This window comes from Cheilinus undulatus, linkage group 16, assembly GCF_018320785.1.
Source record: "Cheilinus undulatus linkage group 16, ASM1832078v1, whole genome shotgun sequence".
NCBI lineage: Eukaryota > Metazoa > Chordata > Actinopteri > Labriformes > Labridae > Cheilinus > Cheilinus undulatus.
The window spans coordinates 17,551,262-17,573,022 of NC_054880.1; the positions used below are offsets into that span (position 1 = coordinate 17,551,262).

At 38.5% G+C, this 21,761-nt stretch overlaps 1 protein-coding gene across 2 annotated transcripts in view; it reads right to left on the minus strand.

Annotated features, from left to right (window-relative positions):
- The window catches only part of LOC121523719 (dolichyl-diphosphooligosaccharide--protein glycosyltransferase subunit STT3B), a 157,985-nt gene that overhangs the window by 108,263 nt on the left and 27,961 nt on the right, over nucleotides 1–21,761 (minus strand). The window lies entirely within an intron of this gene.

Consider the following 21,761-nt stretch of genomic DNA (forward strand, 5'->3'; position numbering starts at 1 on the left):
CTACATTCAACTCCAGCTGAGTAAATTTTTTTAATCGAATTCCAGAGGCTGTATTTCATGCAAATTGTTTCATATCAAATTTTTGGGGGAGAAAGTGATGTAGTGTCTGTGATCAGGCCTAGCAGGTCTATGCCCTCCATCCTCTTTTAGAATTTATTAAAATGACTAACAAAAGATAGTTCAAAATCTGAAACAATATTTCACAGTATTTATCAATTTAGTTTATTGTCAATTATAGCACCTAAAAATTTATTTTCACATACTGTTTTCATTTCAAATTTATTTATTCTAATCTTACTGTCAAAGTCTGATGCCCAGTTTAAAAAAAATATGCTTTTGGATTTATCAAGGTAAAGTAAAATGCATTAGCTTCAACCCATTTTTTATTGTGTGCATTTCTTACTCCAGAAATTGTTGTAAATGTTTACCAATGCAAAAAAAATGCTGTGTCATCAGCAAATAATATACACTTATGTGACTTTAAAACCAAACAGATATAATTTATATTCAATGTGAACAACAATGGTCCAAGTACCAAACCCTGTGGCACCCCACACGTAATCTTCAAAAGGTTCCAATTTGTGTTATTAATGTGTACAAATTGATACCTGCCCTACAAATAGCTGGTTAGCCAATCATGAGCCAGTCCTCTGATACTAGACATCTGTAATTTAGATAATAGTTTATGGTCATTGGTGTCAAATACTTTTTGTAAAGCTTTTTGATTTGCAGTATTTGTAATTCAGTGTAACATATTAGTGATGTGGTTCTGTTTTCCTGAATCTATATTGTTGTTCACAGAGTTTTGACCTATGCCGCATTTGAAGCGTTACAGACTGTCAAAATGCTACAAAACTAATAAAGGATCCCTTGACTTATATGGAGCTATATCTTTGCCAAAAGTTTTGTTGATTTGAAAAAAAACATTAAACTGAAAAAAATTAATTTGAAACTGAAAGTTTAGGGTTTGATCATGAATAAAAAAACATTGACATGAAACTAATAATAAGCGTATGCAAAGGTTTTTCCAATTTCAATATATTTTTGATTCAGCTCTGTAATCATTTCAATTAAATCATTTATTTTCATTTTTTACTCTTAAATTTATTTTCACATTTAATGTGTTATTTTCTTAGAGAAAAAAAAGAAATCTGAAAACATTAAACCTGCGACTGATATAAGTAACATTTTACAGTCAAATTCTAGATCGTGATGCTAACATCTTTTCATTGGCCTCTTCTGTAGTACTGTGAAAATTCCAGATGGCGAAGACCATGGGAGGATCTCTCCTTGTTTATGAATAAAAGGCTTAATCTAAGTTAATGGAAATCAAACAGTTTTGGTGATTAAACCCTTATTTAGATCAGCTTACTTCTGCTAAATGCTATTGGGCTAAATGTCAAGTACAGTACCATTATAAAGAAAATAACCAGAACTGCACTTTGTTGAGTAAAAATGTTTTTAAGTCAACATTACAGCAATCGCAGTGCTACTTCTGTTAGCTCACTTTATGCAACCTTCATTATGTCTTAGCACAAAGCTAACAATTACGCTGTACATCCTGGTCCATGTGTGAGAAACTTTGCTGTTCTTGGAGAATAATGTACCAGCCACCACTATACTAGTCATCAGAGGTAAGATTTCAACCACCCTTTAAGAGGACAAGATTGAGTTTGTTCGCAAATAGGAGGCCTATTGAGGCTCCTGTCCTACTGGTTGGTCATGGTGCATGCATGGATAAAAGGACGCTAAAAGAAATGTGATAGTGACAGCATAAAGAAGCAAGGACAAGCGTGAATTTGGCGACTGAACCTTCCAAAGAAGACAAAAAACTGGGGCAAAATGCAGTATTGTGTGAGAGACACTGACAACCTTACGGGGCTACAAAAAAAAAAAAGCTACAAACACTGAAAGAGGGCTGATTAAATATGTATTTGGATCAGACAGTAGCATTGGATTGATGCTAAATAAAATGTGCCCATCTATTCTAAACTTTTCTCAACAAGCCAGCAGGCAGCACCAACATGACCAGATGGTCTCCATTTTTGTTCCTTGGTGGGGTCTAAGTTCTTCCCGTCAGTATGCCACAGCCAAACCGCTTCCTGTTGAAGCTAATGATTGAAAATTGAAAAATGAAAATGCTTCATGAGACATAATGGCATGAATATTGACTCGCCTGGGGGAATGGCTTCAATGCACATTACTCTGCTCCAGCTCTAACTGGGACTACCCATTAGACACAGAACAGCCATGGACTAGCAGTGTTTATTTGCTCTGGCACCTTCACGTTTAGATGTCAAGATAAAGATTCACACATACAAGAGTTTGGGCTGTTGGTAATAGAGATATTGAATGCTGAACTGGAGCACCGTCTCATAAAGATTAGTCTGTGTCTAGGTGCTGTCCATTGAATGTGTCAATATTGCGTGTCTGTCAGACCATTTTAAATAAAGTTTTTAACATCCTTAGAGTTGTTTACTCCTTAAACTTTGCTGCTTTTTGTTCAGAATCCCAAGTCAGAGTTATCTAAAGGCAATTAGCTAACAAGCTCTATGTTTTCCTGACAACAGATTTATAGGAGAGCAGAGTTGCTGCTATTGACATCCTAATTATCTTTTCACAGGCTCTTATTCACACCTGTGTGCAAACAGCTTTGCAAAAGCAGTGCAGTGACACAGACCTACAATGCCCTGTGGGTCTAATAGAACAATCGATCTTGAATTAGGCTATTTTCTTAGCCAAGTCCAACAAGATGCTTACACAAGCTATAAGTAGACATGGAGAGGCACCTGCATAATAAATCAAGGCACTGAATGCATAGTGACCATGCAGCAGTGCTAGTAGTCTTAACAACAGCACAAAGCAAGAATTTTCTGGTTATTAAACAAGCAGAATAGGATGGTTCGAATTTTTAAGGTTAAACATTCAGAATAAAAATGTGAAATATTTTATTGCTATGCATCAATTTGTACTTTTTTTTCCTACATTGCAAGTCTTTTAATACCCAGCAGGAAACAGCTGAAATGTAGCTTCTTATTCAATCAATAATTTTGGCCCTTTTATAAACAACATCTGCCACAATATTTACTTTAGGATAAGCTTTTAATTTATTAAAAATGTTAAGCTAGTACAACTAAATTCTTGGGATTAAATTTGGTACATAACACAGTTTAAACAAGCCAGAATCAGACACAGATCAACCAGACTGGTTTTGTTGTTACACTACGAGTGCATAAACAGTACAGCCCAGTGAATTCAATCCCTGTGCTTACATTGGAGAAAAGTTTGATACTGCCTTGGCATAGTCCTCTAGAAACAACACTGAGGTTGTTCAGCACCAAATAAAAAACTTACCAAACTTAGGTGAAAGTGAAAACAGCAAGCATTTAACCTCCTGACATTCTGTGCAGGCCTGCTGCTGCAGCTTCTGCTGAGAGTGGAGGGCACAGGGGCTGAGGAGGTCTTAAAACATTTCAAGAGGAGGGGGTTTAGTACACAGAACTATTTCACACTCCAGTGCCTCCTATATTTTGCATTTAACAACTGCAAAGAGGATTAGAGATCTAAACAATGTAGGTGTCTGAGTGTGATCAGCTGCACTCCAGAACAACGACGGATGCAATCCTGCTACCAGAGCACCTCTTGTGTGAGAATGAGACTGAAGAAGTTATAAACAGCAGGAGTCTCAAATTAGCATGTGTGCTCTCTACTTTTGGGTGACTCGCCAAGCTTTTACTGTCTTGATTAAACTACTGCATAAAGAAGACAGCATTAGTATTAACCAGGGCTTCAAGATAACACAATCTCAAATCACAGAAGAGATTATAAGTGCAGATCAATCCTCCTCTGATTTCAAAAATCATTGTATGCATGCCAAAATTTGGCAAATGGGTACTGTCAAATAAACTACTAACATTTGGTCTAATTCACATATTCTTGTTTAAATAGTTCTTGTTTTCTTCCAAAATGTATGTAATTTGCAGCCTTTAAATAGAGATCAGTCCTTATAATCCACACTGCAGCAACCACTAGGGGGTGGTTGTGATATTTGGCTATATAAAGCTATAAAATAATATCTAGCTATGGCCATAGCTTTTACTCCTGGTTTAATATTCACTCATCATGGCTGACAGATGGATTTCTGCAAGGAAGGATCAAACATGAAGTCATTCCTGATAAAAGTTCAAATCGACACTGTTCTTGTTCGCTGTAATAGCTGTATCTGACTTTATTGGCCAAATATGCTTATCCAACAAGGAATTTGGCTCTGGTTAGTTTTGTTCTCAGTGTACTGGAATTCAACAAAATACCGGGGAAAAACTTGGAAAAATAAATTAAAATATGTAAAAAGTCTTGTTAGATGTTTTAGCTTATTTATGAAAATTTTACCCTAAATACTACAGCATTTTTCTCCTCACATTTTCTGAAATTTAAGAATCTCTGGGGGCCGGATGGAGAGCTGTTAGGGCCTGACATGGCCCTCAAGCTGCCAGTTGATGATGACTGTTGCAGACTAAGTTATCTTTACCATTTACCTCAACTTTTGACATGGGCTACAAATAATGGAATTGCAAGAGACAAGTTTTTGAGCCATGACTTGTGGGTGGCTACAGAGGAGCTACATTTAGCTAAGCTGAACTAATTGGGACTAGCTTGTTATTGCAGCTAATGATTATGTTTCTGTGGTTTTCAAATCACTAATCCTTGCCTCCATTGGGGCAAACAAACTACATTAACAATGTTTACCACAGGCACTGTGAGAGGCAGAGAAGTCGTGACTTGTTTCACGCAGAGTACCAGTTCTTTTACTAGCAGATCCAAATAACTTGTAAATGACCGCCAGGTCTTCTGCAAGTTTAATTTGGCAGCATATAAGTGAGCCACTCCACTGAAAATCTAATTTTTTAGCATTTGGGGAATAAGAAGTCTGAGTTTTTATTCAAGAGAAATGCAGAAAAACTGTCATGTAAAGAATCCCATTAATAGCCTGAAAACAATTGGAGTATAATAGTACCATATCTTCAGGTATCCATCTCACTGTGTAGGATGGGATTTGTTGAGATTTAATTGTTTATGCACAACTAGTGCTGCACATTAACTGCCTTTCCAGCAGTACATACTGAGGTATGAAAAACACAGAAAACCAAACCAGCATATATGTTTCTATATGTACATATGAGACCTGTGTGACATTAGAAAAGTGTACCATGGGAATACTGTGATCAACATTAGTTGACAAAAAAAGTGATAAATGAACACTATTAAAGTGGGCACATTAGCTGTGACTTGTTTAACTACTGCTACTTATGTTTTGCAAAATACTTGTTTGCAGCTGTCCTCTCTGTAGCCCAAACACCAGTTTTAACCACTAAATTGGCCCCAGTAAATGAGGGTAGCTGATCATTAGCTGGAGCATCATCTGACTCCATCATTATGTGAAAGCAGGGCTATTAGAGCTTCTATGAAACAGGTAAAATGTGCATACATACTGAGTGAGAAATAATTTCTTCATAAAATATTTCAATATCAATTGAATAAATTGATACTTTTAACCAATGCTCATATTGCAATTACGATGCCATTGCAATTTATTGTGGACCCACATGTACTAGGGGTGTACAGGTATGTGTATTCGTACCTTACCGTAGCGAATACATACAATACAATACAATACAATACAATAACTTTATTTATCCCTGAAGGGAAATTAATTTGTCTGGAGTCTCATCTGTTTATGGTAGAATTATATGCTGATGGTATGAAAGATCTTCTAAATCTTTCTGTCCTGCAGCGCAGGGATAGGAGCCGTCCACCACTGTTGTTTCTTTGGTCATTTAGGGAGATATGAAGTGGATGACCCATGTTCCTCAGAATGGCCTCCACCTTCCTCATTGTGCGTCTCTACCTCATCCTCCAATGAGTTCAACTTGATTCCGACCACAGAGCCAGCTTTTTTCACCAGTTTGTTCAGACGCCTTGCATCCTTCTGTTTTACACTGCCTCCCCAGCAGACTGTAGCATAAAACAGAACACTTGCCACCACAGACTGACTAAACATCTGCAGCATCTTGCTGCAGATGTCTATTGATCGGAGTCTTCTCAGGCAAAAGAGGCGGCTCTGCCCCTTTTTGTAGATGAAGTCAACGTTTTTAGACCAGTCCAACTTATTATCCAGGTGTACACCTAAATATTTATAGGATGTCACCACCTCGATGTCCAGGCCACAAGTGTTCACTGGCTGAAGAGGGGGTTTGGATCTGCGGAAATCTATGATCATTTTCTTTGTCTTTGAGTAGGAGGCTTTTTTTTTTTTGGAAATGTGGAACACATGTGGAACAAAGCTCACATACAGACAGAAAACCAGAGCGCAACTCACTGTCACACTGTCCTGGCAACCACACAACCACAGCAAATGACAGCAACAGCCTTCTTTTACATAGTTTTAATTATAACACTGATGTTCTGGCTCTGTGAATCAAATTAATTTTACCTTCAAATGTCAGCCTCGGAGGGGGGAGAGAGAGCACTCCATCATGTCTGCAGCTGTGTCATAGGTAAAGTTATCCTCAGATTTCACACGGCTCTAACCTCTTTATCTGCCTAGATGGGCTGTGAAAAGTTCTCCCAAACTTTGTAGTAGGTCCCATTGGTTAAAAAAAAAATCCAGTGCTAAAGTCCGTGTTGAAATCGGCAGGATAGATGCTAATTTGCATACTTAAGCTAACTCGCGGTTGTGTTATGATGCGTTCAAGTTGGCTGGGAAATTTTAGCATTTAAAGAATGGGTATATATATCAATTTTAAAAACCTAGTAAATGAACCGTGACTTCAAAACCGAGGTACGTACCGAACCAAAATTTTTCTGTGCCGTTACACCCCTAATATATACTATTGGGCGTAAATATGGAGCTGGATTTAACTATTTATCATGCTTGGGAGGGGTTGCCATTACTGATTTTTTTCAATCAACTGGCAGCACTAGTATTTACATATAAATGGAAACAAAAGTAACAGCAATAGAATATAGGGAAGATGGAAATGTTGTGTTAGTATTACAGAGGGACATGTTAATTAAGGTAGGGAAGGCACAGTCTCCAGAACGGCTTCTCTAATGTTTGTGTTTCTTCTAACATGCACACTAGTGAAACTTTTTTGAAGATAATATGTAAATGTAAGTTGACAGAACAGAAATACAATAACAAATAACCTCACTACAACATACAGCCTGAGAATTTGCAGCCTCCTTTGTGACAGCTCCTCTCTGTCTTCTCAGAAATTAAACACTGCCAGTTCCACAAGGGTGCCTATCACCCATTGTTGAGAGAGTTCTATCATTCTGGTCATTCAATGCGTAAACGAGAACGAAGGGGGAAAATTGAAGTCTGCTTCTTCCCTGAGCATGTGCAGAACGTTGTAAAAAGCTTCCTTAAAATAGGTTACAACAACAAAGGTGGCAAACTACGAGCAGGGTCAGCCTTAATAGGTGAGGCTGGAATAATCAGCACTTTCAAAACTGCAGGCTGATGTGCAGGGAATCCATCAATGACAAAACCATTAGGCAAGAGTGCTTTCTATGTTCAATAACACAATGCAGAGGTGGCCATGTGGCATACAATTAAATAACTGGAGCTAGGTTAATATTGATTAGTTGTTAGAGAAGAAAGATGAGAAACTAAAACTCAAGCAGGCACCGATTTACCGCGTCGTCAGTAAGAAAGTATGAGTCTAACAAGACTAAGAAACCTGCAATTCTCTTTTGAGCAGATAAGTGCAAAATATCTACAAACAGCTTAAAAAGAAGGTTCCTTGATCAGTCGACAAGTATGGCTCCTATCAGACTTAATATTCAGTGTATGAATGTAGAAATGCAGCTAAATCTTTGAGTTCAAAGGAAACTGATCGCCTCTAAAAGATTTAAGCTCCCCTCGGTGTGGGCTGTGATGTTATGAATTCTCCACAAAGCTTAGCTTCCCATCTCTAGAGAACAAGAGCATTGGAGTAAGCAAGGGTGTATGAGCAAAGTGTTCAGACATGAATCCTCCAGATAGATGGTCAAAAAATAAAGTATAAACCTACCTAGAGCTACAGATTTGCTTAAGTTATTTGGGCCATCTTTGTATTTCCATCAGTAACAGGCGAGATCCAGCAGAACAGTGCAGTTTCAAAATCCACTTCAACTTTCAGACACAGGCATTACATGTTTCAGCACACAAACATAAAATTGTACCACGCTAGGTGGCTAAAATCCCTAAACTAACCAAGTTCCAGCTGTTTACAAACTGACATGACTTAGAAAGTGCGTGGTTTCATTTTGCAAAAACACACAGCCTTTTAATATTTCACGAGGACTTTAGATTTCTGGGGTGAATTCCAGAAGCCTGAGCCAAGATCCTACAGTTTCAAGACACGGAGTCTTCAATTTGTATCAGGCTCCTCTAAAGGAAGAGCTCAGTAAGATCCCATCTGATGAACATGTCTGGTTGACAGCTGAGTGGACTTCATTTGTAACAGATGTTTCTGAGACAGTCTCTGAGCACTACATTGACGCCAGATGGGAAATTAAAAGCTTGGTTCCTCACACTAGAGATTAAGACCATGCATAGAGATGAGGGTAAGAAACTGCAATGTGGACAAACAAAATGCCCACAACACAACAAGACCACTGTTCTGTAAATAATGAAATTCTTGACTTTTAGTTTTTAATACATCTAAAGGTAATCGCTTTGATGGGTTGTATATCAAAAGCCCAAAAGAGATACTTTTGGGTTGAAAACCAGCGAAATGATCCACATTCAGTGGGAAAAATGTCAATTTCCCATTGATGTATTTGCAGGGGCTGCACATTGGACCAGTGGGTAGTGGTCGTTTTAGAGAGAAGGTCCCTAGTTTGAGCCCCCCAATGGACAGTCAGGACCTCTTTGTATGGGGTTTGTATGCTCTTCCCATGCAGTCGTGGTTTCTTTCTGGGTACTCCTGCTTCCCCCAACAGCCCAAAAACATGCCCACAAATTCAAATGGTGGCTCTAAATTTCCTGTAGTTGTCAGTATGCGTGTGACTGGTTGTCTATATATGTCAACTCTGTAATTGTGTAGGAACCAGTCAAACCAGTTGAGACCCCAATGGGATACGTGGTACAGATAATGGATGTATGGAAAGATGTATGCATAGATGTATGATTAGATGTATAGTCTGATAATGGATGTATGGATATTTGTATGGATAGATAAATGGGAGTATGGATGATGTATGGATGAATGGATAGATGTGTGGATGTGTGAACATATATATGAATGTATTAATAGATGTATGGATGTTAGGATAGATTTATAAATGGATGTATGGAGGCATGTATTTATGGATGTATGAATGGATGTTTGAATGAGTGTATGCATGGTTGTTTGAATGGAAGTATGTATGAATTGATGTATGACTGGATGCATGTATTGGTGTATGAATGTATGCATGTATGTACGTATGAATGAATGACTGAATGGATGCATGAATGGATGTATGTATTAATGGATGCATAATGTATATATGCATGTGTGTATGTATGACTTTATGTATGGATGTAAAGATGGATATATGAATGGATGTATATTTGCACAACAGCCAAAGGCACCAAAACAAAACATTAGAAAAAAATGGATCGTATGTCTCGGCAGGCATGAATGGAACTCATCTCTCATGGAAACATTTTGTCTGCAGAACCTTCACTCTGTCAAACCTTCCAAATCCTATGTCTATGGGGTGAAACAGATCACAAATCCCACAGCTCACAAGTATTTGTCATGGATCGAGTTGTTATCTAGATAAGCCAAAGAAATAAACATATTTGTACTGCAGCTCAATATTCTTTACTTTATACATTGCTACAATCAAGCAGTCGGAGAAACCTGGACTCCCTTGAAGTACTTCTAGAAATTGCTTTTTTAATTGAGAGTACAACACTGTTTCACAAAAGTGATGATTTTGAGTAATAAACTTTTTCACCTCCAGCTAAATACATCAACACTATAAAACTGTACTGTAACTAACTAGTTTACCATCATGAACAGTTTTTTTCTATAATAAGCTTGGACAATATTTGACCGGTAACAAATCCAACCATTAAGCAGATTTGCATGTCTGAGCTGGCTGTACCAGCAGCATACTGTGTAACAACACTAGCAGGATGTAGGTTAAAGGATACATCTTAAGTTTTTGGACCCAAACAGTGCTGTTTAATGGATTTGTTTGGCAAGGTACACTGCAATAGACTACAGCAGGCTGCAGGATAATAAGAGAAGTAGCTACTGAGTGCTGTCACTCACAGCCACCCACAATTACCAGCATGATGAATGCAGGCACAATGAGAGTGAGAGGAGGAAAGATAACATTTTGACTTTAAGCGTTCATACAAACTATAATAGCAACACTTGAGGAAAAAAATGAAAGAAAATATTTTTCAAGTGTCTGGAATGTCTCCCTGCTTTAACACTGACTTTTTGGTGAGATTGCAAAGAAATTATTTTACTTCAATTTCACGACAACTTCGGTTAAATTCAAAACACACAAAAAACCCCAACAAAGCCCAAAGTGATTTTTGTCAGTGTTATTAAAATGCAAAGGGACAATGTCAGTGATAAATTTATGACATAAATAACTGTAACACTGCCCTGCCAAGGACCTGCAGTTCATTCCAATTTTTTTTGGCTTCAATTAAGTTTTAGCTCATTGTTTTGCTGTTGCCAACGGTTAAACTGTTCCCTCTCACTACTTACAGTCATTTTCATCAAAAGCAGACCACTATCCAGCCAAAAAAAAAAAAAACTCCAAACCACCACCATTCTTTGCTTCTTCAAACACCTAGCATCTAGCTAGTGAGTTTAGTTCAGCACTGAAAATCCGGACAGCTTGGTATTTTCCTAAGAAGCAGGAGGAGACAAAAAGAAGGGTTTGAAATAGGCCAAAACTGATATCAGCCAAAGGCTGCTTGTTGACTTTCTGATGTTTAAATAAGCTACACTTGTATCAAAACAAAAATGGTCATGATATGTCAGTGTGGGAACAGGTGTAACTCCTCATCTTCACTCTAACTAAAATTGTTGCAATGACTTAGAAAACCTTTCAAAAGTCTTAGGATCCATGTATTTCTGTTAAGATCTTATTTATTACTGATATCCTGATGGGTTTTTACCAAAACACATAATTTATTCTTACATCAGCAGAATGTAGTGCCCAAATGGAGCACACTAAAGAAGTCCAAATCAATCTAGTGTATAAAAATCCATCAAGAAAGTGCAGACACCCTGGACTTTTGAGTTTTATTTATTTTTTTGGTTTCTAAATAAGAATAAAACCCCTCTTCACACTATTTTTGGTCTTGTCAACGTCTCCAAGGAATTTCTCTCTACAGTTAAAAAGTACTATGAAGTCTTTGTTACTTTCAGCCTTTGCCTGAGTTACCTGAATCAACTGTATTCCTTTGAGTGTTTCTTTTCATTCTTTTCACAGACTGCTTTAGGAAATTATTCCTACTGGCATTTTGCTTGCAGGCCTGATCCAAAGTAAAAAAAAACGCACATCATACATGACAATAAAAAAGCTTGAGATCGCATCAGTCTGCAGAAATAAATAGTCTGAGGTGTCTTTCGTTGTCATGTATGATACACAGTGTCCTGCAACAGCCCATGGGCTGAGCTGTGATGGAGCTTTGTGTAGTGGGGAAAAGAAGTCAGGATTAGGTCTAAAATAAAATCATGAAATCTTTTCCAGGAGGAAGATTTTGAGAAACACTGTTATCAGAGTTTACATAAATGCTGTAAATAGAGTTTGGGGGTTGTTACATCATACTAGGCAACACTTTCTCCTCCATTTGACATCACTGTTGTCAGACAATATCACTTTCATTAATATGGCAATAGCTGCCATTAGCGTTGCTAATTGAACAGACAGACCATTGCTCTTCCATGTTGACAACCAGAGACGCCTGAATGGACTAGAGAAGTCACTGCTGCTTCAGAGAACACCTCAGACACACAAACTCCAACAAACAGGAAGATCTTGTAGATTGAACGCTGCCTTAAGTAACATAAAGTTACCCGTTGGGGGGCTAAACCATGGCCAGACATTTCCCTCCCTTTTTTGTCTACAGTTGATCATTTTTCTTCTCCAGGATCCTTCTAGATAGCTCTGTCACTATGCATAAGCATCAATGTTTCCCACACACAGACTATACTATATCCACTTAAAGATCCCTTCTATAAATGCATTGATTGAAGTGTGGTAACTCGTATTGAAAATTCTGCTGTTGTTTCAACATTTTTCTGCAGCTCATTGCAACCTCCAACTTCTTTGTAACCTTGATGGTTGTGATATGCAACCTCCTCAAAATTAAGCCTCCATGCATGCAGTTCACCTGCAATGAATACTGGGTGAAACATTTCAAAGGGTGAGTGGTGCTATTTTAACATTTTTATACAACGCAGCGCTAATAAAATGAGGCAGGGCAGGCTGGCCAATCATCCAAGTACATCACCACGTTCTGCAAAACACTTACCACGCCACCATTATGAGTGAATCTTTTTTCTTTAATCAAGCCACTACATTTTATGTGCAATATTTAAAGAAGGTGATTTTGAGGACAATTAGAGTCTATGGAAACCCAAAGTAAATGTCAGACTTCACATTATTTAAAGTAACAGCACAAAGATGGCCTTATAATGAGCACTGGGCCCACTTTGTAATTTTTTTATTTTACATCCCTGTAGTCCCTGTAAAGGTTTCCATTTGTCCAAAGCACATTTTGCATCATCCTCAGGACAATGAGACACCCTTATCCTTGATCCTTGAGCCAAGACACTGAAGTCTTTGAAGCTGAGTGCTTTAAGTGTTAAAAAAAAAACAACTTTGTCATTACATTTTCTTCAATAACATTGCTGCAGGTCTGGTAAACGCTACAGGGCCAATAAACAAGTAACACACGATGTAGCAATATGCTGAACGTCCTTGAAGCAAAACTGTTTCAAAGGCAACTGAAGACTTTTACTTTGAGTCTGTTTCAGAGGTAAGGAGAGGGATGGGAAACGTGACATTCCCAAAAGCACATAGTCACAGGATTTCAAACTGCAACGCTTGAATCAAATGAAATGGATGAAAGGCACGCCAATTCCACATTTAGCCAAGAGGTCCACTGGGGCAGAGGCTTCTCTTTTATCAAAACCCATGGTTACCATCGCCCAAAAATAGGAAAGACATTGGAAGAGCCAGGCAGACACAGCAGGCAGCAGTGAGTCCCAGACACAGGGAGTAATTACTGGCACACAAAGAGCTTTGCTGTCATAACGGGTGGCTAATCAATTGGATATCACAAACACAAACACAGAGGACAAACAGCAGCAATAATTACAGGCCTAATCATCACAGACTGAGATCTCTATTGAAGGCATTCTCAGGCGAACTTGCATCTGAATGCTTCATCATTGTTTGGGGAAACAGCCCAGGTTTAATCTAAAGTTTCTGTCTGAGGATAGCTATAACATATTTAAAACTGAGCATGTTAGCCTGCAAAGTACGCTTGATCTGGATGTGAAGGAACTCTGCTTCAAGGCTATAATGCTGAGACAGTCCAGCACAATTTGGAGCTACACACTAGCAATACTAAATCCCCCACTGTGAAGCTCTAGGCTGACAATCCTGCAGCGAGGGTTAACTGAGGGCAGCTGCCCACAGACATCCACAGCCTAAAAATCATCTGCTCTTCCTTTCAAACGTCCACCTGCTGCAGCAAAGCAGGAAACTGGAAGGAAATAAGCTCCACAGCAATGCAACGAACGCCTGAAATGAAACCATCAAACTGAGTATTAAAAACACATCTGAGGACAATTACATAGTCTACATACAGTTAGTCTTCTGGTCAAAAAGTTATTTGCTCCATCTTTAGGCATAATCGCTTTGCTGTGAGCTGCAGATTCACTCAGAGACGATGGAGAAAGCGGGTTAAGACATTTACGCCTCATTGCTTTAAACATCAGTGCAAGACATTCAATAACACTCCAGTCAAGAAGAAGACACTGAGCACTTAACGCAATGTCTCTCTGCAAACTCAACAATCGTTAATACAGAGCTCCGACATCATAACACGAGTTATTGCTGCCCCAAAGCTGCCATATCTGCACGAATGGGCCTGCCACTGTGGTTCAGAAATCCTGAGGGGTCAAAATTTACTGCCAGTGCTGAGTAATTACGCACTGTCTTCTGTACCACTACGGTCCCTTCATCATTATTTCCCAACACATGGCTGCCTCCGCTGTTTCATATTCTTTGGCTATGAGAAAATGGAAGGGAAAATAGAGAAGTGCTTCTCCCCCTCATACACACACATCCTTTAACTCTTTTCCTAGAGTGGCGACAAAGCAATGTTTCATTCTTCCACAGGGGAGTCTTTGAGGAGGAACAAATTCCCAAATCTTATCCTCTCTCCACCACACAGAGAGTACAAACACATCGAGTGTGGAGCTATACGGCTAACTTGCTAGCTTGGGGTATGAGCTATTCTACCTGTATGAAAAAGAAGGGATGTTAGCAACTGGTTAATTCAAAGTCAACCTTCAAGAGGGAAACACTCTGCCCGTTGAATATCAATCATGTCAGCCCTCTGAGACCTGAACACACCTCAATGATAAGCAGGACTCGCTGTTTTCCCTCTTTTAGTTCTTGATAAGCATAATTAGGTCTTTATAGACACATATCTTCATCTAGGTAAATTAATGAGCATTTTTTCCACACTCATTTAGAGAGCTTCTGTAGTTTTCAGTCAGTTATGTGATGTATCACATAAATATGTTTAGTATTTCTTTTCAGATACTGATGCCCAAGTTTATGAATCAAAGATGATTCTTTAACAGCAAGTTTTGGTTCTAAAACAACCATCCCCAAGAGGTGTAACATGATCTCATGCCATGACATCTCACAAGATTTTAAAGCCATAAGTTTTCTCTTCAACGTGAAAACTATCTTGCAATATCAATAGGCAGCTGTAGAGCCGCATCCAACATGACAGACACAGATGTTGAACTGAAAATTACAGTGGCAGATGCACTTTAAAAGCGCTTCTTTGGCAGCTAGAACCAGGTCACAGCTGGTCCATGATCCCTTCAAATCATAATTAATTGGACTTCTAATGTGACCAGCAGCTTTTTAAAGCTAATAATGTACAATACCAGATCCATGGATAGATAGGTATGTGTGTCAATACATGTGTTTATGGAATCAAAGTGGCTGCAAATAAGGGCTGAACGATTTGGGAAAATATTCTAATTGCGATTTTTTTCCCCACTATTGCGATTTCATATCAGAGCTGGGCAATTAACTGCAAATTAGATTAAATTGCAATTTTGCCTGCAGGAATTTTCAAATCGCAGACAGTGCAATTTTTTGTTAACCTGAAATGTGTCAAAATATCAGTTTGATACATTTTTTTTTGCAGAATTGTTTTGCTCTACACATTATGTATACATTTAAGTGTCTATTTTAGAATACTTTACAAAAATCCTACTCTACCTGTTCAAAAAATAGTACTCCCCTTCAGAATAGCAACTGATATAAAATTTGCAATATGAGCCAAAATCGCAATTAGATCTCTTTGTAAAATCTTTGATCCCTGGTTTAGTTTATCTAATATTGTGCTGGTAGTAATAAAGAATGATTTATTGCTTTTTTTAGTAATACATAATTTGAGGAATCTAAAAATAATTGCATATTAAATCGCAATATTTCACAGCTTATGTATTTTCCAACAAACACAAGGAATACATTATCAACCAACACAATACTGGATTAAACTAGGGCTGAACAATTTTTAAAAATGTATCTAATTGTGATGGCTTAGTCTTGTATTGCAAATTGGATATGATTTGTTGTAGTGAAGGGAGTGATCATTTTTGTCATTCCTATATGTATTAAGGGAAAAAAATGCAAAAATGAATAAAGTAGGATTTTTAAAGAGTATTCCAAAAAAATGGCAATTGAATGATTGCAATGTAATGCATAGCATCTCTGCTGCAAAAAAAAGTTTTAAACTGGCATTTTGACACAAATTTCAGGTTTAGGAAATATTGCACCTTCTGCAATTTGAAAATTGCAGCAGGTCATATTGCAATTTCATCTAATAGTGATTAATTTCCCAGCCCTACTGCAAATGCTGTGACTGCAGTTGTAAAATACACATCCTCTACGGTGCAGTTCACAAAACAGCCAACATATAGTTTCAGATGCTAATGTGTATGGAGGAGCCTCGCTCCAGATCAAAACAAACTGATATGTATGAGAAAGTATCTGCTTATACCTACACTGAAAACAAAGACACTGGTTTATTTTAGAAAGTCAGGAGTTCAGTCATGAATATGAGTCGTGTAATATGCGAGGTAAAATACTGCAGCAACATCAATCTTTATATGACATGACACCAGCCAAATTAGCAGTTAGCAACAAAAGAAGGCCCACTAAACCCAGCCAGTGTCTGCTGAACTAACCAGCACTGAATAATACTAGTCAAAATTTTCCTCAACTTCCATATTCTTAATTTTCTAAGCAAATATGCACAGTAAAGCTGACTGATTAATTTTGAGGTGATTCAACGATATCTAATGTTGAACAAGAAAAGCCAAAAGTAGACTGCAATCTCAGCTGGCTAATGCTGGGCATTGCAGTAGGTTTTTTTCTTGTTAGATCTTTTTTTTTTTACGTTTTCCACATCTGTATTAAATCTTAAAAATACTGCTTGGTATTTTTTAATCTCTACTACTTGCCTTTGCCCAGTGCTGCATGCAAACATCTGAGTGGCTGCGGAAAATTCCAGTGCTAAACATTTCAATCTAAATTCAGCATTCATATTTTAAAAAGGACATGCATGTGCAAAAGTAGAAGACCAAAAACAATCGCATACTTACTAAACAACCATACATTTGCACAATATAGCTTAGAGTCCTTTTTACTCCACATATCATGTCCAATGTATTTTTCAATAATAGCACGTCTTCTATGTTTGGCCCAGTTTGCTGCTGTCATCAGTCTGTCAATAAAGTGTATATAACCAAGTCAAACATGCCCTCTTAAAGCCACCTTTCCTAGAAGCAATAACAGCAGGTCCACCATAATTGAAATGATGGTGACATTTACTGACAGGCAGACAGCCACCTTCATCAAACAAAGAAAAGCCAGAAACGGAGAGTTAAACATGAGCTCCCCAGCCACAATATCTTAGCCTCTCCCTTCCTACAAGCATGGCCACTATTTCTGTTACATCTTGGCTTCATGATCCAGCTTGTGAAAAAAATCTCCCACAGCTTACAAAAAAACAGAAAAACAAAGATCTTTAGGCAAGATACAAAGCTTAGTCATCTGTAGCATTTTGTGCAGCTTCAAACCTTACCTGCTAGTACAAAGTGTCAGACACTGCCAGTGTGCTCCATTTTCTTCAATAGCAGCTCTCCTAACAGACACTGACACTTTGAACATAACAATGCAGTGTTAAATTGTGTTTGGAGAAACAGCAGGTGTTAGGGCTAAAGCATTTTGTTGACAGACTGCGTGAACTCCCTCTGAATACAGAGCCATTTTAAAGTTTTAGAGCACGCATTAACTTTCATTTAAATTTTATGTAACCTGAGTGAACTTGTGTGACAGAGTGCATTGCTCATAATTACAAAAGATGTTGCCCTTCAGCAAGTAAACTAAATCTCCAGCAATTAAAAGCTTTTGGCTGAGTTACTCAAATAGACTTATAAACAGTTGCGGACTCTCTATGTATTTTTAGCTGTAAAAACAAATCAGATCTTATTTCTTTCCAAAGCAAGAGGATTTTCTGCTAAAAAGAAAAAAATCCATGGGTTGCTGGGAAGAACCAATGCCAGAGCAGGTCTCCTTTGTAGAGGCTGGAGAGGCACAGACAACACAGGAAACATGAGCTTGGTGCATGTAACCAAAAAGGAGGCTTGTTTGATGTTTCAGCCCTTAATGATCCACGCAATCTAATGAGCAACCAAGCAGAATACAGATATCACCATGGGAGCCTCCTCGACTTTGTAAAACATGGGGAAAAACCGACTCTGTCACAAGTGCGACTCTGCCTGTATAATTAAACTGGAGGGAGAGGACACTGATGTGTCTGCTGGGGGTAACATTGCTGTGGTAATTGCAAGCAGACAAAAGACAATGAGCCGTTGGTTATTCTTTAAATGCCACCCAATACATGGGGAGGCTGCCATGCTTTCAGGCGGCTGAGGAGGAATCGCTCTTGGCTAAATAGGGAAGTGTGTGAGCTTTTGCGTTATCAGTCAGGTCAAGCCATCCCAAATGCATCTCAGCATGGGGATGATTCTTCTTTCAGAGAGATTTTAAGGTCCAAACTTTAGTCTGAGTTAACTCAATTTGATACCCCTCTTAACTTGTGGTGCTTTCTCTAACAGCTGTGTGACCTATTTTAGTGTAATGGCAAGAGAAGAGCTGTGTAACTGATTCAAACTGGCTCCACATTCTTTAATATGAAAGAAACTGGTTGCTGCAATGTGGATGCATTTAAACTTGTTCACATCAGTGAACCACTCAAGTCCCCTTTGTGTTCATTTCAAGATGCTATGGCTGCCCTATTGCCTTAGGATATCCCTTAAATAAACAACAAAAAGCAAGGAAATTATGGCACACAATGACGCAATTTAGGCAGAAAACTGTGCTAAATAAATAGACAGCTCTGTCAAGCTAAAAAAATGGTGTCAAAAACACCCCAGCAACAGAAATCTAATCTTCCATCCCTCCCTGAAAACAAACACTTTGCCCTAATCCAACTTTAAAACTTCAGCAAAGATAAAAATCAAGCAACACAAGCACTCGCAGATAATGTATCTGTGTGAAATGTGCGGTGATAGCATCTAAGCTAGAAAACAGGGCTGTGGGCAAAGAGAATACATAAAAAGCAACAATGAGCTCATCCTGGATGAAGAATCCACACTCCACAGATTTTAGAGTGGTGGATGAGAGCGAGGGCTTCCTCTCGAAGCTCTTGTCTAGGTAGCAAATCTCCAAATCCCAGCCGGGGGGGGCAGATCCAGCACCCTTTTTACAGCTAGCCTGAGAGATAGGACTGCGGTACGTTTGCAGCCAAATTCAGCTTTTGTCTTGCGGGCCTCATCAAATAGGGCTCAACCTTGGCTGGGAGTGTCACCGTGACATTATGCCAGCTCAGGCTGCAGCACCTGCAGGTACAGTGTGTGTGTGGAAGAGAGGGGGTGGCAGAGAAGGGGAAAGAAACAGATGACTCTCTCAGCCCGACTCCTGATTGAACTGCAGCCCAGAAACGCAGAAGTGGGTATCGTCCTCCTGATTTCCCTCTGCGAGTGAATGATGCTGATGCAGACTGCGAGGCTCATGTGACAAGCTGTTACAAGCGGCACCTTCAAGAGACATGCTTTGTGCCAGTTGCAGAGAGTCCCCTAGCAAGGCAAGGAGAGATATATTGTCAAATGAAAGATAAGAGTACAGCAGCTCTTTCAGTATTCCCAGTATTTGCAGAAATCACAGTTGTACTCTGTACCTTCAGCGATATGCAGCAACAGCTCTGCTGAAAAGGCTCATTTACTCTTAATCTGGATGAAATGAATTTATTAACACTTCAGCTGGACTAGAGCAGCCTGCCTTGTCCCGGCCTGCATAAAATGTTAATCAGGTTGAACCAACCGTCCCCAAACGGTCTCTCTGAGGAATTCGTTCAATGGAAGAGCATCTGGCTAATGGCCACCTACTGGCCCAAAACTACGACCTCACCATAATGCAGCCTTGCGTAGCAGCACCACAGTCTGCTATTTGTACAACATCGTTAAAAAATTAAAGACTGTGCCTGTAGGGGCTCAGCTTTAACCATTCAGATAAAAAACATGCACACATTAAAGTGTAGTAAATGGAAGACATTTATTTCTTTGGCTGTGCTTTAGTTTGCCTGTGGAGAAATGGCAGAGATTATTGTAAAGGTCAAAAAAGATGGGCTTTTTAATGAGAATTAATTTGTCTCTTACTTTCTTGGCAAATACTGTTGTTCAGTCTATAAATGACTATTATGAGTTACTTGAGCTCCAACAAGCACTCAAAACTTTCCTCTAATGTATTATGTTTAAAATCCTGTAAAATCTTAAACATTAGTTGTACCGGTATATAGGAAACTGGATGCTAAAGGGCACTTGTTTTCAACTGGTGGGTCAGGACCTAAAAGTGGGTTGCAGGGCTGTTTTCAGTGGGCAGCGAACCGGTTTCGTGGAAAAAAAAAAAGGCTAAATATCTCTGATACTGAAGCCTTAGGCAGACAACTATCCATACACTCTATTTTGCAGGAAAACTAGTAAATTCTGATTGTTTTCCTGAGATTTTCACTTATTTATCCTGTTATCTTGAATGGGAATATTTTCAAGAAAGTTAGTTTTCATATGATAATTTCTAAATGTCTCGTCACCTTTCATAAAAACAACCAAAATGTGTTATAATGGTAAAAACATAGTGAAATGAAATGTTTGCATGCATGTCCTCCCAAAATGTTTGCCAGTCCCTTTGTTCAGCCTGTTGTGCTCCAAATTTCCACATTTTTCCTCAACAAGCAGTTTCATGCCTGACTTTTGTAGAGCTTTTATTACCATCTGTTTTTCCCATGTGGGGTTTGCACTCCTGCTACCAGTACATTAGCTGAGCTCTCAACTGTACAGTAGCATTGATATTTGACAGCCTGTGAGCTCCCCTGCCTAGCTGTACTCGTCATTTCTTGTCCTTTAATGAAACTAGGGATGCACGATATTGGATTTTTGCCGATATCCGATACTCCGATATTTTAAAACTTATTTTGGCCGATACCTATACCAATATTTAATTACATTTTGCCACTGTAAAAAACACCAATTCCATCCTGTACTACATTTTTTTTAAATATTGGTAGTCTATTTTTTTAGAAACAGACAAAACATTTGATTTTTATCAGAAATGAAGGATGTATTGTTTTTACATCCTTACAGCCACACACTAATGACAATCTTACAGTAATGTCTTTGTGTTACATGTGCATTACATGCTACATGTATTTTTAAGTCCAGCCAAAGTCATCTGCATCTTTGAGGGCAATAAAAAGCAGCAAAATAACCTGCTGACACTGAGCTCCACAGTGCAAAAAAGAAATAGCTTATACATTTAGATTGATTCTCCTGATTACTCAGCCAGTTTGCTGGATATGAGATATTCCTGACAAAGTGCTTTAAATAACAACAACAAAAAGACAAATTTTTTGCAGATACCTGTGATGGCATACAGAATTCATGTCTGAGCATAACAGGAAAAAAATGTTTTGTTTTTAGTTTTTGTATGTTCAATATTGTGTTACTGCTCCTATAGTTTCATGTTTCACTTCTGTAAAGCTGAGGTGAGTCAAGCTTTAATCAACTACACCTTATTTCCAATTGGGGGCATTCACAATTAAAAGCCCTTAATAAATATCAACAGCTACAGACTTCTATTGTGAAAGAATTGTCGGAAGTAGCGCTTTTATCATTGTTCAACTAAGTTTCTGCAGCTGTACGGGTGACTTTCTGCAAGTGCAGTGTTTACAGCTGCATCTCTTCATACATCTCTGTCTCATTTGACGCCACAGCTCCCTTCCAGGACTGAACATGGATTTATTAAGCAAGTCAGGAGTTTAAACACATTTCAAACTGTTGTTTAAGCGGAATCACTGCAGCGCTAAGCTGAAAACA